This window comes from Equus quagga, chromosome 16 (assembly GCF_021613505.1).
Source record: "Equus quagga isolate Etosha38 chromosome 16, UCLA_HA_Equagga_1.0, whole genome shotgun sequence".
Taxonomy (NCBI): domain Eukaryota; kingdom Metazoa; phylum Chordata; class Mammalia; order Perissodactyla; family Equidae; genus Equus; species Equus quagga.
In genome coordinates this window covers 21458006-21474454 of record NC_060282.1, presented here as the reverse complement: position 1 = coordinate 21474454, position 16449 = coordinate 21458006, and the positions used below count along the sequence as shown (strand labels likewise).

The window sequence follows — 16449 nt, the reverse complement described above, 5'->3', positions numbered from 1 at the left end:
CACTGAGAACTTCAAGGAAATCATGTCAGCCATGCATGATTTATCCGTGGACCTTTGTTAGAAAAAGCAAGCTGAGTGACCCAGAGCTAATGGGAAAAGTTGTCAAGTTAGAAGTCATCTTTTGAAATGACATGAAGGAACAGCAATCTAAAAAGTCTGGAAATGCCATCAATTTCCTAGACTTGGGACTTTCTTTTAGGGCATAAAAAAAAAGCATAATGCTGTTCAGTGTTCTTAAAGGCATTATTATCCTCGGAAGCTGGACAACCTTTTATTCTCTCCGTTCAACCTAAGAAAGAAGTTTTTAATTAGTTTGTTTTTATTTTTACACATTAACACATAATAAATACATAATCTTTTGCGCATTTAAAATATTTCTGGAACTTCACATATATCATTTATAATCTGTAAGTCAGTGTTGTGCAGTGCGTGAAGACACTGGGCTGTAAAGACACACCGCCTAGGCTGGCACCCCAGCTGTACCACTTCCTGCCAATGTGACATTTGTCAACTTGAGACAAGCTGTCTTGGTTACCTCAACTTGAGAACGATAAACTAGTACACATTTCACCAACTTGCTGTGATGATTCAATGAGATACAATAAGCAAATTTTTCACAATCCTCCCTGGTGCAAATGAACACCAACAAAGAATAGCTATTAAAATCCTTATATCAACCCATGAAGTAGAACCATAGGCCATGCATAAGGATGCTGAAACCTTGAGAGGGAAAGTAACTGGCCTAAGATTTTACAAATGGTGGATGGAAATGGTGGAGACAGAATACAAATCCCGTAGAGTCTGACTACAAAACCTTTGCTCGAAGCACTCGTTAAAATAGATCATTTTGTAACCTTTTCGTACCACAGTCTTTTGCCTTTACTCTTGGATGTAAACTCCAGGAAGCCAGGAACAACTGTATCTTCTACTTCTTGTAGGTTTTCTTGTATGGCCCCCAGTTCAGTGCCCTGGAAATACATGACAAAATTGCTGAAAGAGAGGAAATCGACATTTATAAAGCATTTAAGAAATGTCTGCCAAGAACAAGGGCCAGATACTGAAATAAATTATATTTGTATTTAATCTTTACAACACTCTCAAGAGGCAGGTGTCAAAATCTCTGTTTTACACATGTTGCCTAGAGGATGAATTTTTCTTTCTTCAGACTATACGTTCTCCTTGTGGAAGGCCCACAGTCATTGAGAGCAGGATTTTAAAACTGCTACTTACTTAAGCATGTGATTTTGAGTTATTAAACTTCTCTGAGTTTCATCTGTAAAATGCAAATAATGAATACAGCTTATATCGATGGATAAAGCCCCCTACTAGAATCATAGTAAGTAGACAGTAAATGTTAGTTACTATTATTATTGTTGTTGTTAGCACTATTAACATGAGTTTCAATAGCATCAGATGAGTGAAAAGACCTTAACTAAATTTTAGCCTGACTGCCAGTGTTTCCTTAAACTGAGAAATATCCTCTCTAAAATGGAAAGGTTTTGGAGGTTAATTATACAGGTAATTGCATCAGTTTAAACAACTCCACTGGACAGTACTTGTCCAAAATAATCATTGTTTCAGTAAAACAGTTGGTCGAAGTTTTAAATAAAACTGTAAAAATATTACTTCCTGACAGGAGTGTGGCCTGAAGTTTATAGGAATAGACAGCACGTGATGTGCTGATAGAAACCTGTGTGCGACAAGCATTTCTTCTCAAGCTAAAGGATCTGAGACCTCAAAAAGGACTATACAGCCAAACCTATGGAGATTTGATCATTTAGTGATTGCACTTCAGAAGTTCAAAATCGCTTGGGGAGGAAGAACTTCACACATACTAATTTTATCTCATTCTACTTTTAGAAACTATGATAAACTACTATTTTTTTTTTTTCCTGAGGAAGATCCACCCTGAGCTAACATCTGTTGCCAATTGTCCTCTTTGTGCTGGAGGAGGATTCGCCCTGAGCTAACATCTGTGCCAATCTTCCTCTATTTTGTGTGTGGGTCACTGCCACAGCATGGCCCCCAAAGAGTGGTGTAGGTCTGCGCCCAGGAACCAAACCCCAGGCTGCCAAAGCAGAGCTCACCAAACTTAACCAGTAGGCCACAGGGTCAGCCCCTGATAAACTACCTTTTATCCAGAATTATCAGTAAGTGGAGAGTGCTAGTTATAATCAAATAATATTTATCAAATGTCCTAAATTAATTAAAAGCTAGAATATTCATATCAAACATTTTACTGTAAATAGTATACATAACCTGAAACTTTCAGTGAATAAAATGTTTTCTTTGATTGTTTTGAAACCACTTTAGAATCTTAGAGTGTCCTAGTATTATCATTATGAACCTTAATTGTTATGATAACATAAATTTCAGCACAAAGTAAGGAAGAGTTTTTCAGAGAGAGAGCAATTGCAAGCTGGAATGGGCCATGCTGGAATTCTGTGGGTCCCTTTGCAGGGAGATTCAAACAAAGGCTGCAGGATTGCTAGCCTAGAAGTTTGCAAAAAAGATGTTCACATAGGATGAAGAGTCCAGAATTGATGTTGCCCAAAGCTGATTATATTTTTGTCCTAGGGCTGCCGTGACAAAGTGGCACAGACTGGGTGGCTTAAGCAACAGAAACTTATTTTCTCCAGTCCAAGATCAAGGTAATGTCAGGGTTGATTTTTTCTGAGACCTCACTCTTTGGCTTGTAGATGGTCATCTACTCCCTGTGCCTTCACACGGTCTTCCCTCTGTATGTGTCTGTGTCTCAATCTGCTCTTTTCATAAGGACAGCAGTCATATTGGATTAGGGCCCACCGTAATGATCTCATTTAACCTTAAATACTTCTTTAAAGACCCTATCTCCAAATAGTCACATTATGAGCTATGGGGGGTTAGGACTTCCACACATGAATGGGGCTGGTGGGCACAATTCCGTCTCTAATGCTGGTTTTGCAGGAGAATCACTTGGGGTCCTGGTTAAAGATTCAGAATTTCTCGGCTCCACTATTGAAGATTGATTCATTAGGTCAAGGGGGTTGCATTTGTGACAATTGTCTAATAGTTAGGACGTGTTCTTTCGCAAGTGGCATAAGATCTACCTCAAGCTGGCTCAGTCAAAATAGAGACTTTGTTGCTCACGCTACTGAACATTTCAAGAACACGGTTTTAGGAGGACCTTGGTCAAGAGCCTAAATGATACTATAACATTATACTATAGTATACATGATACTTTAACAGCCCAGATTCTCTTTTTACATTACTTCCATCTGCTTTCTCAGTGTTGCCTCATTTCTCTGTTTCCTTGTGGTTGCAAGATAGCTTGACACAGCCCCTATGTCTTCTGAGGTTCATTTTCAGTGGAGTTGGGGGTAAATCTGGTTAACCTTTTACCTGTGAAGTGGCAAAAAGAATGTTAAGTGGATCCTAAGTGGCAAAATAAAGAAGGCGTAAAAACAGGTGAATTTCTGTGCTTTTGGGTAAGGTTGTCGGGTGACCTAATACAAGACACAAAGCGTATGATTTTACAAGGTATAATTCAAAGTTTACTTTAGCAATAGAGTGATAATACTGAGAGTGTTTAGTTAGTGCTTTCTCTGGTAGCCTCTAGGCTGAGTGCTTCTCAGGTATCTTTATGTGCACATTAGGTGCAATTATTATCACCATTGTACCGACATGGAAAGTAAGTCTCCCAGAGGCTATCACTTGCCCAAGATTGCAGAGCTAGCAAAGGAGGCAAAGCTGGGATTTACATCTCAGCACTTTGGTTTTAAAGTTCCTACTTCTAAATGTCTTTTTTTGCTGCCTCATTAACATATAACTATCAGAGTTAGCTCTCTCTCTTTTTTAAAAAAACGTTACTTTTAAAAAGTTAATTAGGGCCAGCCCTGTGGCCTAGTGGTTAAGTTCAGTACACTCTGCTTTGGCAGTCCAGGTTCATTTACCAGGTGCAAATTTACACCACTTGGCAGCAGCCGTGCTGTGGCAGCAACCCACACACAAAATAGAGGAAGGTTGGCACAGATGTTAGCTCAGGACAAATCCTCCTTAAGCAAAAAGAAGAAGATTGGCAACAGATGTTAGCTCAGGGTGAATCTTCTTCAGCAAAAAAGAAAGAAGAAAGAAAAAAAGAATAATTAAATTAAAATTAATTAACTGAATTTCTTTTCCTTGTAATTTTTTTCCTTAAGTTTTATTGAGATATAATTGGCATACAACACTGTACAATTCTAATAACTTGACTCACATATGTTGCAAAATGATTACCACAATCAGTTTAGTTACCATCCGTCAGCTCATATAGATACAAAAAAATGTTTTTTTCCTTATGATGAATACTTTTAGGATCAGTTCTCTTAGCAACTTTCAAATATACCATAAAGCCATGTCAACTATAGTCATCACGTTGTATAGTACATCCCAGAGTTAGTGTCTTTAGCAGCGCCGAACTCCTTCAATTTCAATAGTTTGATAGGACAGTAATGTCGAGGATGAAAGGAAAACACTGTTCTTTATTATAATTATCTACCTGAACTGGAAAGACCGCTTGACCGACTTTATTTTGCAAAGTTGTCTTCCAGACTCAAGTATACAATGGTCACTATATCTCACAGCACCGACCACAGGAGTCTTCACAAAGTGACGACTTATTCATTCAATCCAACGTGGGCAAAAGGAAAAAAAGAGTCCAAAAATGCTTCTTTATCCCCTACTGAAGCTATGCATCCTACCTGATGACTAGGTCACCTGACAACCTTACCAACTAGCAGACTGTGAAGCCTAAGAAACAGTGTTACAAAGCCAGTGTGTGTTGTCCTTACTCAGCTAGGTACATTTGTTTAACTACCAAAGGGCAGCAAAGGTGTCTGGTAGGTCTTTCCCTGGAATTCGAGCTGGATGCCTTTCTCCTATTGCTGAGAAAATGCATATAAATGCCTGAGCCAGTTTAGTGGTCTTTACCCAAAATAGCTTGGCCTTTTGACTCACCCAGGCTGCCAGTAAATTCTGTTGTTTTTTTTTTCCCTCTCCACAGATATGCTAAATCTAGTAACATCACGTCAGTGCATTCCGAATTGGATGCAACACTGAATTTGCTTTAGTTTGGGAATCCTTGTTATCAGTTCATATGTTGTATCAGAGAACATTGGAACGAGAAGAATCTGGCAGATATTCGATATGCAGCCCAGCCTCATAGATCTATAGATAAGGAAACAGAAGCCCAGACAGGTTAAATGACCCATACAAGGCCACATTGCTGGTAAGTGGCAGACCCAAAATAACTCTGGGCTACTGATGCGTGAGGCAGTCTATTTTCTGCCAGAGTCTCAGCAGGAGGTTTCATGGGTGGGATATGTCAGGTCCCCTCAAAAGTAGTTTGGATGAGTGATGGCAAGGTATGAGTCCCGGCTGCCACTGTATTTACAGAATTTTCATTTTGCCATGTGCTGCTTTAGCAAAAAGGAGTGTTTGGGAATCAAATGATGCAAAACTTTGGAAAGCAAATGGATATTTTAATGCTCAAACTTGGCCGTGGGTGGCTTTCTTGACAAGGAAGAAGACAATTCCCATCAGCAAGTTGCTCTGAGATCTTTCACGGCACCTGAGGCGTTCCTGTGGCTTTTCGGAGGGCTCGCACCTCCCTGGTGGACCGAGTCCACTGCTTTGTGCAAGGAAATGAGACTAGCAGCCTCCCATCACCTGCAATCAAAACCTCTGTGTTTCTCTCCATACATATTCATTTTGATACAGATCTTCCTTTTCCTCTCTTGGGTCTTCCTATCATCTGCTTGGATTTCAGGATACATTTTTTGTTGTGTTTTGTTACTAACCGAGAAAGATATGAATTATTTCTATTTTAGTTCAATTTGATAGACCTGTCTATTATGTGAAGGTAGAATCTGCAGTTAAAAAATAAAACTTGGTCACACCAAAGAAGACAAGTATGCCTTTGCTGAGTAGATATTAAATGTCTCTTTAAACAAACATCCTTAATATAACTAAAATCTGTATAATAAACATTCCAATTTTTTTTTAAAGTAATTCGGGGATGGATCATGGAGCAGCATTTATTGTGCGTGCACATTTTGCAGGTGAGGAAACTGAGCCTCAGAAAATAAGGAACGTGGGCAAGGCTGCAAAGCTAGGAAATAATACACAAGGCTCACCAGATCTTTCTATTTTGCTTGACAATCAGCCTCTGCTGACTTGACTGTCAAATGTTTGACTTCAGGAATAGGAAAATAAAAATCTGGTGCAAGTTGTCTTCAAATTCATTGTGTCCCTTTGCTCTTTCTAAAGCCTTGGGAGGAAACTAGATGTCATTGTCCCCATTTTAAGAATGGCTGTCTGAACTTCAGAGAACTTAGCTGACTTACCCAAAGTTGCCCACCCAAAAGTAACTGATGGGGGACTCAAAGCAAGGTCTTATAAGTCTGGGGTGAAGAGGATTCGGTATGTGGGGTCAAGGGACCCAGGTGCAAGTTCTAGCTATTCATTCTATTTGTTTGAAGTGCCTCCTAGACAGTACTTAAATCTGTGATTCAGTTTCTAGCCATCTGCTAAATGAGCATAAAAATAACACCCTGTTGCCAACTTGTTTACTCAATGAAACAATAAATCTAAAATGCCCTTTAAGACTAAAAAGTAATTTATAAACATTATAAGCAAAACAATTATTAAAAGTAATAACTTTTAAAACTCGAGAGTTCTTACTTTAAAACAAGTAAAAAAAGTTATTAGGCCTATGATGTGAATGTGGAAATTCTCTTTTGCTAATAAAGATTGTTGACTTTTTTACCAACTTGATCCTCATAGAAGGATATCCATTTAAGTATTTTGGCCATTTTCTCTTCTAATTTGATAACTTGTAAGAGAATAGAAACACTCAGCTTCTTCCTTCCAGGATATCAGTATAAGTTGTATTGATGGAAATGCGCCTTAAGCAGGTTTCTAGATTCTGATTATTAATGTAGTTTATTTTCTAGTCTTTTTTTCTTCTGTTCTTTCTAACAATTTAGGGCCTATCTAAGAGAGGAAAAATATTATGTAGATGAGTAAAAGATGACATTTTTGAAAGAATAAAAGAGGCAGATTTTTAAAGGAGTCTCTGCATTTGATACATGAGATTATGCTCATTTATCAGCAAAAATCCCCTTGAGGAAATCAAAGCAATACCTCTCTAAGAGGCAATTGCATCTTCAAACCAAACATAATCAAATTATGTATTAAGCACTTGCTTTTAAAATGATGTTTTAACTGGGTTAATACCTTCCATACAGTTTTCCTGCATTGAAATTTGCAATTAATTTTAAAAGACAAGATGAATGCATTTGAAACAATTAAAGAACAAAATGGAGTACATTTTTTATTTTAATTACTCTCCACTGCATTTCATAATGAAATGCCTCGATGGAATTGGTCTTCCTTCTTCCTGCGAGGTGATATCTTTAACCAAAATGACCTAGGAGCTATTGAGGGGCTGCAGGAGGAACAAATACTTATTAAGCACCAATACTGTGTGAGGCACTTTTAATCCTCTTGATGACTCTGCGAATTAGACTTCAGTGTCCTTGTTTTTAGATGAGAAAATGGATTTAAAGTATTTATGCTTCAAATGACATAGCGAGGTGGTGATGACCTAGCTCTGAGTGATTCTGAGAAGTTCTTTATTCACTGCCTTATAGAGAAATCTCTTTGTAGAGTGCTCTTTTGCCATAGTCCTTTCTCCTTTGTTGGTCATGCTTTACAACTGGTGAGTGTTTGGGCATCTTATGCCCTATGGAAACTGTCGAGTGTTAATGGACCAGGTTTCACGGTATGTAAAGTTATATACAGTAGACTAAAGAGCAGATAAGTGAGCTTCTCTGTCAAAGGGTGTTAACAAAACCTTTTAGAGGGCAGTAAAATAGAGGTATTGGTGTTAACAAGTGAAAAACAACCTGTTTGGTTTCATATAAAAAAATTAGTTCATCATAAACTCTACTGAGGCAACAGCACTAAGGACTAACAGTGTTTAGTAGATCAGCAATCAAGAGCTGCATTCCAGGTGTGAGTTTACCAATTACAGGCCATGTGACTTTGGACAAGTCAATTAACATATTTTCACCTATAAAATAAAAATTACCGTCTTCCTGCAACCTCACAAGGTTGACTTAAAGACATTGTATATGAAAAGTGTTTACATCCCTACAAAACAGTATGAATTTAGAAGGAATATGTTAAGTTTGCCTTTGACCTATGACATGTTCCCCAAAGGGGGTAAATATTTCAATTATTCCCAATATGGATAGACTTAACCTCTATGTATGTATTTAATAACTAACACCTACTTTAAGCTTCTATTCATTTGGCTTCATTCCTATGTAAAATTAAGGGCATGGAGGGCTTTTGGACATGTGTGGTGGAGCCATGAAACCACCTCCTTGACCTAACAAAGAGCTTAATGCTTCAAGCACTGTGCTGGGAAAGCTCATGAATAGAAGTTCTTGAAATGTCCAGTGATTTTTATAATCTTGTGCATGTAATCTTGGGATGAAAATTTAAGGATTTGCTTGAATTAATTGTGTTTTCCCAAGTAATGACCCATCCTTAATATAACTAATATTTATTGTTGTGTTAGCATTTATTGAGTGTTTCCTATTTGCCAGGCACTATGCTAAGTGTTTTGGATATGTTATCATTTAATTTTCATAAGAACTCCAGACATTAAGTAATGTTATCACTTGAGTCATAAATACGTTAAGTAATTTTCCCAAGGTCACACAGTAAGATATACATGAGATATATACAAGACTATCAAAATGGTTGCATTTTTGCCATTCATTTCTTTATTCATTAAGATTAATTGAAGCACTCCGTTTGAGGAAGGTGGGTGTTGGGAGGCATTTGAAGCCATAGGAATAGATAGAATCACTTCAGGAAGAGTGTAACTAGAAAATAGATAATGGCTGAGGACAGAGCCCTAGAAGTTTCCTATAGTTAGAGGTCTGATAAAGAGAAGGATCCAGGAAAGGAGATTAAGGAAGAGTGTCCCATAAGAAGAAAGGAAAAACACATAAATATGGTCTCAAAAGCTTAGCAAATGACATTAAGAGAAGTGAGTGGTCAGATTTCTTGAATCCTACTGAGATGTTGGACAAGGTGAGGCTAGAAAATTGACCATTGACTTTAGAAAGACGTGAGATGTTGGTGACCCTGATAAAAATGATTTCGGTTAATGACTTTTCAATTACCGTGAGGAAAGATAGAATGTAATGAGTATAGAGAGTTCTTTAATGGATTTTGTTGTGAAAGGGAGCAGGTATTGAAATAATAACTGGAAAGGGTTATACAATCTTTTTTAAAGATGGGTATTAAAGCAAATCTGTGGGCAAATAGGCATGATCCCGTGCAGAGGAAGAGAATAATATTTTACTAAATATCAGTAAATAGTAAAGACAGGAATAGAGCTGGTCTCCAGAGAACTTACTTGAAAGCAGGGACTCCCATTCCATAAAAACAGGGAGAAAGGCAGAGTTTGCTGAGGCAAATGAAAGGTGCTGGTATTGGAGATGAGAAAATGAAATTGTTCTTTTCTGAATATATATATTTTTCTGGGAATTATCCTGCAATGTTTTTGGCTGAGAACGAGAGGAGAAGAAAGGTTAGTTCTCTGAAAAGGGGGTACGGTGAGAGTGAGGAAATAAATTTTCTGGAGAAGTGTGGTACGATTATCAGACATAGCAGAGAGTTGATTTGAGACTTGTCGTCCTAAGTTTGAAGTGAGGTCCATTAGCACACTTGTGTGCTTTTTTTCCAGCATCTCAGCAACTCAGGTGTAGGCACAGAGCAAGTCGATAGTTGAGTTGAACTAAGCTTGGGTTTCACTAGGCAAAAATGGCAGAGTAAGGAAGTCTTTTGGTGTTCTGATCATCAGTTCCAATGTGTGTGCGTGTGGGCTTCCCCACACTAACAAGCAATTCTTAGACACCAACAAAGTGTCCCAAGAATTCAACTCACTTCTGGTACCAGCTACCGGAGGTAGCATCAGATTCTACAGGTAGAGGGCTCCATCCCAAAAGACTGCCCTCCACTTCAGACACCAACTGCAAGACCAGTTTGTTACCTGTGCTTCTGAACAACTGACTGGCTACAAATTGGAGGCATCAATGACCCTTCCAATGCAGAATGCCAATCACAATTGCAGTTTGTTACCTGTACTTCTGACCAACTGGCAATAAATCAGGGGTTCCCACAACTCATTCCTTGGGTTCAATTAATTTGCTAGAACAGCTCACAAAACTCAGAAAACCAATTTATTCACTAGATTATTGATTTATCACAAAGAACATTAAAGGATATGAATCAACAGCCAGATGAAGAGATACATAGGGCAAAGTCCCTAACGAAGGAGCTTCTGTCCTTGTGGAGTTTGGGGCCCAGCACAGTGGAACTTGGAAGAGTTCTGGCTCCTCAACCCGGAAGCTCTGTGAACCCCCTCCGTTTGGGTTTTTATGGAGGCTTCATTACATGGCCAAGATTGATTAACTCACAGGCCGTTGGTGATTGATTCAACCTCTAGCCTCCCTCCCCTCCACAGAAATCCAGAGATGGTACGGACAGTTCGAACTCTTTTCATGATTTGTTCCCTTGCAACAAGCTCGAATCCTTAGGCACTTTCCAGAAGTCACCTTCACTAACATAAACCCAATTGTGGCGGAAAAGGGCTTGTTATGAATAGCAAGACACATATTTCACCTTTATGGCTCTGAAGTGTTTTCAGAAACTGAGGACAAGAGATCAAATATTATTATAGTATTAACAAAAGATGCTCCCATTGCTCTTATTTCTCAGGAAATTTTCAAGAGTTTTAGGAGCTGTGAGACAGGAACTATGGATGATGACCAAATATATATGAGAAATACATTTTGGTCATCTGAATGAGCAGATGTGTATGTTTCTTATAAATCACAATATTGCAGTGGGCGAGAGGGAAAGGAGAGTTAAGAGTGTTTGCAAGGGAGTGACTACGTTTCTGAACATGGGATCGCAGGAAAAGGAGCACCAAGAAGGTAGGATATGGTGATGGATATTAGAAAAAAAAAAAAGTGATAGAGAAAGGCATGGAAATCTGGATGAGTTTACGGAATTGCTTAATTGGGTGTATTAAGAGTAAGTGAACTGGAATAATAGGACATTTCCAAAATAGCCCAGTTATCAGGCAGAATGGGTGTTCATATGAGCGGGTTGTTGAGATGACTTAGAGGCCAAGGTGATGAATACATGAAAATGTTGAGCTCATTAAGGATGATGGCAGGAAATGTGGTGGAGAGGAAGACACTGGGCCTGGTGGTGAAGTCAACCATGAATTCAGGGGAGTGATGGAGACCACAGCCAGTTCACATGAAATTCAAATGTGTGAATTCACATAGGACACAAGGTGTTAACAAAAGAGTGGAGGAGTAATGGTCTGGACGTCATTGTGATGGTGGGGAGAACCCTGCAAACCCTGAGCCTTAGTGAATATGGGAGAATCAAGAGCTTCCTTGTGAATGGGCTACAGGGTGCAGGCATCCAAGGGTAGAATCAGATCTTACTGAAATCAGAATGCATAGGATGCATTAGGCGATGAAGTTGTGGATTTTAATAATTGAATTGGAAATTTTGGTAACATAGTAGAAAAGTTTAGAAAGGAGATGAGGAGTAGGAAATTGAAAGAAGGGAGAGAAAGCACAAACTGACGAGAGTACAGTAAAGGAAATAAAGATGAAGTCTGATGATTAGCAAATGGTGTCCTGAAGCAAGGTAGGTTAAATTTTGCCTGAATGCTAAAGCCCAATAGCGCTGTTGTAAATCGGAGAAGGGAGAAGGTCTCTCATGATTTAGCTACTGCCTTGACAGAAATCCCTGGTTCTGGCCATAGCGAAACTGTTGCATAGAGATAGTGGACTGTAGTGGTCCAAAGTAAGGGACCAAGTGCCATGTCATGACACAGCAGCAAAAGGGAAGCAGCGACTGCAGTAGGCTTATAAATGGGTGCTCAAAAAATACTTGTGAACTGAACAAGTGCTCCCTGACTGGTAGGCCTTACAAAGCTTATTGATTATTTGAATTTCTCTAACTCTAAACCTGGTTCTCTATTCCACTTTTACCAGGCACCAGGCAAAACAGTAATTCTATAAGTAGTTAAGAGTTATTTAATATTATGTTTTATGTATTTGTTTACAAATTTGAAGGAGGAAGTAAAGTTAACCACTTATAGTTTTTAAAAATGGAAACTTACAGGGCCGGCAGCAGTTAAGTGCCCACGTTCTGCTTCTCGGCGGCCCGGGGTTTGCCAATTCTGATCCCGGGTGCAGACATGGCACCGCTTGGCAAAAGCCGTGCTGTGGTAGGCGTCCCACATACAAAGTAGAGGAAGCTAACACGGATGTTAGCTCAGGGCCAGTCTTCCTCATCAAAAAGAGGAGGACTGGCAATAGTTAGCTCAGGGCTAATCTTCCTCAAAAAAAAAAAGAGAGAGAAAAATATATTAAATAATTTGTTCTCAAAAGGAATTGAACAACCGTGGGTTGGGTCAGGACTCATCTGTTAAACAGATTTAACCATTACTTAATGGACTAGAATAAATAGGATCATGTAGACCAGATTTTCTGGATGATGGCATTTTATTTACAATGCTTGAATGTTCTGTTCTACTGATCAAATGCCTTGAAGACTCTATAAGTGTTTATCTGGTCAATTACCTTGCTTTACAAAGGAATCCCATTAAAAGGGTGGGTGGAATTTACCCAGGTAGACTAGAAAACAGGAATCACGTAGTATTTGGCCAAAGCTTTGTTGAAATAATTGGCCAAAACGTACTATCTGGCTAGTATAGAAAAGTGAAGCCAGAAATAGATTAATGGTTTTAGATTAGGCACAGAGAGGAGATTGAGGAACCAGCAATTTTCATGATGTTGAGAAAAAGATTCAATTAAATTAGGTCCAGGAATAATAAGCAGCTGTCGTTAGAGGGGAAATTCAAAAAAGGGAATTGGGTCAGTTCTGAGGAATTAAGTCTCATGAGGGTGGGAATCCAGGTGAGTAGCATAAATCATTGAAGACAGCTATGAACATCATTTCAAAGCCCTGGGCTTTTGAACTCATCTACACCTGGCTTTGATTTCCTACTCTGCCACTTAGTAACTGAGTAACCTTGGACAAGTCAGGGTAAGAAAGTTCTTTACATAATCATGTTTGATTTAATTTTCTCTTCATTGACTTAGTTCCAACTGAATTTGTACTTTGCAAAGAGAAATATTCTGGCTGAATATCATAACTAGTTTTAGGAACTGAAATGTATAGGTAAATATTTGGGAAGAACTCTTTGTGTGACCAATTATAATAGAGAGAAGTCTAAGTCTTTACCAGATGATATTTTTCAACTGCTTTTTGTAAATCTTCTAAGTCAGATGACTTTAAGATCATGCTTAACAAGAAAGCTGTATTTCAATGTGACTTGAAGATTCAATGTCAGGAGCCGTATAGATGGAGATTGTGTGCAGAACAAATTATACTCTGTATCAGGTTCTCGTTCACTGGTTTTTAAGTCTCCTCTTAAATACTTGGTTGGGCCCTGAATGGTACAACTCTTTTCAGAAACAACTTCTTTTTGATACAGTCTTAACAGGTGAATACTTTCTGATGTCATCATCACAAAATGATTTCAGCATAAGCAGAATTAATCCGTGATTGGCATCACCGAGCATAGGATGAATTAACTGGATGTGCATTTTATAGAAGGATGCTTGGAAAGCAGTGTGGGATGATTTAGAGAGATCTGGAAATTTTATCATCTCTCTTCTTATTTGATCTTGGTTGTGCCACTTAACCCATATCCTTATCCCTAAAATTAGGATAATAATCCAAGCAAGTTGCCCAGGTTCTCTATACTCTTTTCACATCTCAACACACATAGAAAATTGTAGTATTCACCTAGCTCACTGAAACAAATGGATGAGGCCAGAGGAAACTAGCTAGGGGTTCTCAACTATGCTAAGCTGGCTAGCCTCCCTGAGGAGATCAATATATCAGCATATTTATAACGAGGATGACCATACAATTTATCATGCAGATATGGACACTTCTGAGAGTGAAATTTGGTATGATAATAATAATACTGGGATTGGCATATAAGGCACAAACTGGAATTTTACTAGGCAAACCAGGACATGTGTCTAACCTAACTATAACCCATCCTCATCAAGTGGCATAGTTTTTGGGATGCTCTAGACTCAAACAATACCTGATATATTAAGCACTCAAAAGTGGTTAGCTGTTGTTGTTATTTACAGGAAATCTAAGTGCGGAGAACTGTTTTGACCCCTAGGGAAATAGTTTCCTCCAAATGAGGCAATAGTTCAGTAGTGATGTCCACCATCTATTCTAGCTACTCCAACTATAGGATTAAGGAAAAAACCCCAACAACTATGACCCCATGAATCCTAAGTCACCTTCGCTAGTGTCATGGGCTTATATTGCTTCAATTTCAATCTTCCCCCTTTTCTCTTAGAGCTTCCCAGAACCACCCTGGGGAGAACCCCATGATTGAGCAGCAATCTTTCTGAGGCTGTTGTTTTTATTTCTCTCAGCATACCACCTGTATGCTACTAATTCCCACTCTATCCAGCCCAGGTCTCTTTCTTGAGCTCCACATGGATATTCTCAAATCACTCCTGAATATATACATCCAAATTTCCGACCGATTCTCCAAACTCTACCTGCCCAAAGTGAACTCTGTAGCCAAGGCTTCACTCACACTAGCCAACTTTTTCCTAGCCTGTTTCTAACTTGTGTATGACACAATCAAGTCACCCAATTTCTCACCTCAGAGTAATCCTAGATTCCTCTCTCTCCTATACTCTCCTTGGATAACTCAAACCCAGTCAATTGACTCTTTCTCCAAAATAGCTTTTGAGTGAGCCTTTTCTCTATATTCTTACTGCCTGGATTTTAACTATCATCACATCTCAGGATTTTACTGAAAATAGTCTTATTTGTTGGTCTTTTTACTGCTAGTTTCAACACCTTTCACACTGCCTACAAACTTGTCTTTATTGTTCTAGCGTGCAAATATGAGCATATATTTTCCATGCTCAAAATCCTTCAAAGACATCTACTAAGGGATGAAATCTGAAATAACTTTCATCACATAGAAATATCCTTGGCATCGGGCCTCTGTGTAAGTGTCAAGCCTAATTTTGCTCAATCTTTTCCACATTATACTGCCTCAGATATTTCTGGTGTACCATGTCAAATCTCCAACGTTATCTCTTATTTCAATAACGGTCGTGTTACCATGACCAGTTCTATGTATAACTTATCTGGCTTCACTCAGGTGCATTCTGAAAATGCCTCACCTGTCCTGAAGCCACATAATTCATCTTTCCCTGGGGCATATCTGTCATCAAAACATGGGTCTCTCTGACGAAGCCTTTCACCATCAAACTTGGACAACCCAAAAGAGTGGGAGGTTCACACACATGGAACCACCTTGGTGTACAGGGTGGGTAAAAGCCTGGGCCAACAGTTCAGATATATTTTATAGACCTCTTTCTATTGCATGGAGGTTTGAACACGTGTCGCATGTACCAACTCAACAATTCACATTTATTTATTTTTCTCTCTTTTCCTTTTTTACTCCCTCTTTCCATAATTCTTGATTCAAGAGATTACTTCCCAAATAAATTACCTTTGTGTAAGCCTTTGACTGAAGCTGCTTTCAAAGAAATATGAAAGACTGCAGTTACTAGGAATGTTCATATAAAACAGGCTCTTGTGATGCAATTTTAAAGCTGGATTACTCATAGATCAGAAAGGAATAAAACTCTTATTACTCTTAGGAAGTGGGTGGTAATAATCTTTGGCATGCAGTAGCATGCTTATAGCTTAAATAATAACTATTAAGCTATATAGCTCAATAATTATTAAGACTATCAGATTAGATTGTGCTGAAGTATGTGTGGCAGGGAAATTGGGTTATGTGGTAACTCGAGCATTTGATTGGCATAGAGCTCTCTTAATCATGAAGATTCCTCTTCATATCACACTGTTTTGGATATTTCTGTAGAGTTGGACCTTGAGAGCATCAAGTAGCCAGAAATATAAATATTCCTGTAAGAGACATGTGAGCCAGAGCCAGAGGATAAGAAATGAACTTCACAAAGACTGAGTACTGCCACATTAATGAATATTTTGGTGTTGGTGCATTATATTGACAATAGTTTAAAAAGACTGCTGCCACAACACAGACCAAGTATAGGTATTCCTAAATGAGATTGGTCGAAAATCCTCCCAGTGGACAGAGTTGTGAGTAAAACACTTATTTTGCTCAAATGTGTGGAGGGAGAACTGGCTTGAGGTATGAATTTGTTTGGATTTGTGGCCTTTAGAAAATAGCTTGTCTATTGGTCAGGAACTTAGAATGAGTAAGATAAGAAGGGC

General features: G+C 38.6%; 1 long non-coding RNA gene across 2 annotated transcripts in view; it reads right to left on the bottom strand.

The window, feature by feature from the left end:
- LOC124227789 (uncharacterized) overlaps positions 1 to 16449 on the bottom strand; it is a 47139-nt gene that overhangs the window by 12571 nt on the left and 18119 nt on the right. Inside the window, exon 3 of one of the 2 annotated variants that reach the window (XR_006885557.1) lies at positions 865 to 968. This is a non-coding gene — a long non-coding RNA (uncharacterized LOC124227789). Of the gene's footprint in view, positions 1 to 748; positions 969 to 16449 lie in introns of those variants that run through there. The other variant, XR_006885556.1, reaches the window with a different exon arrangement.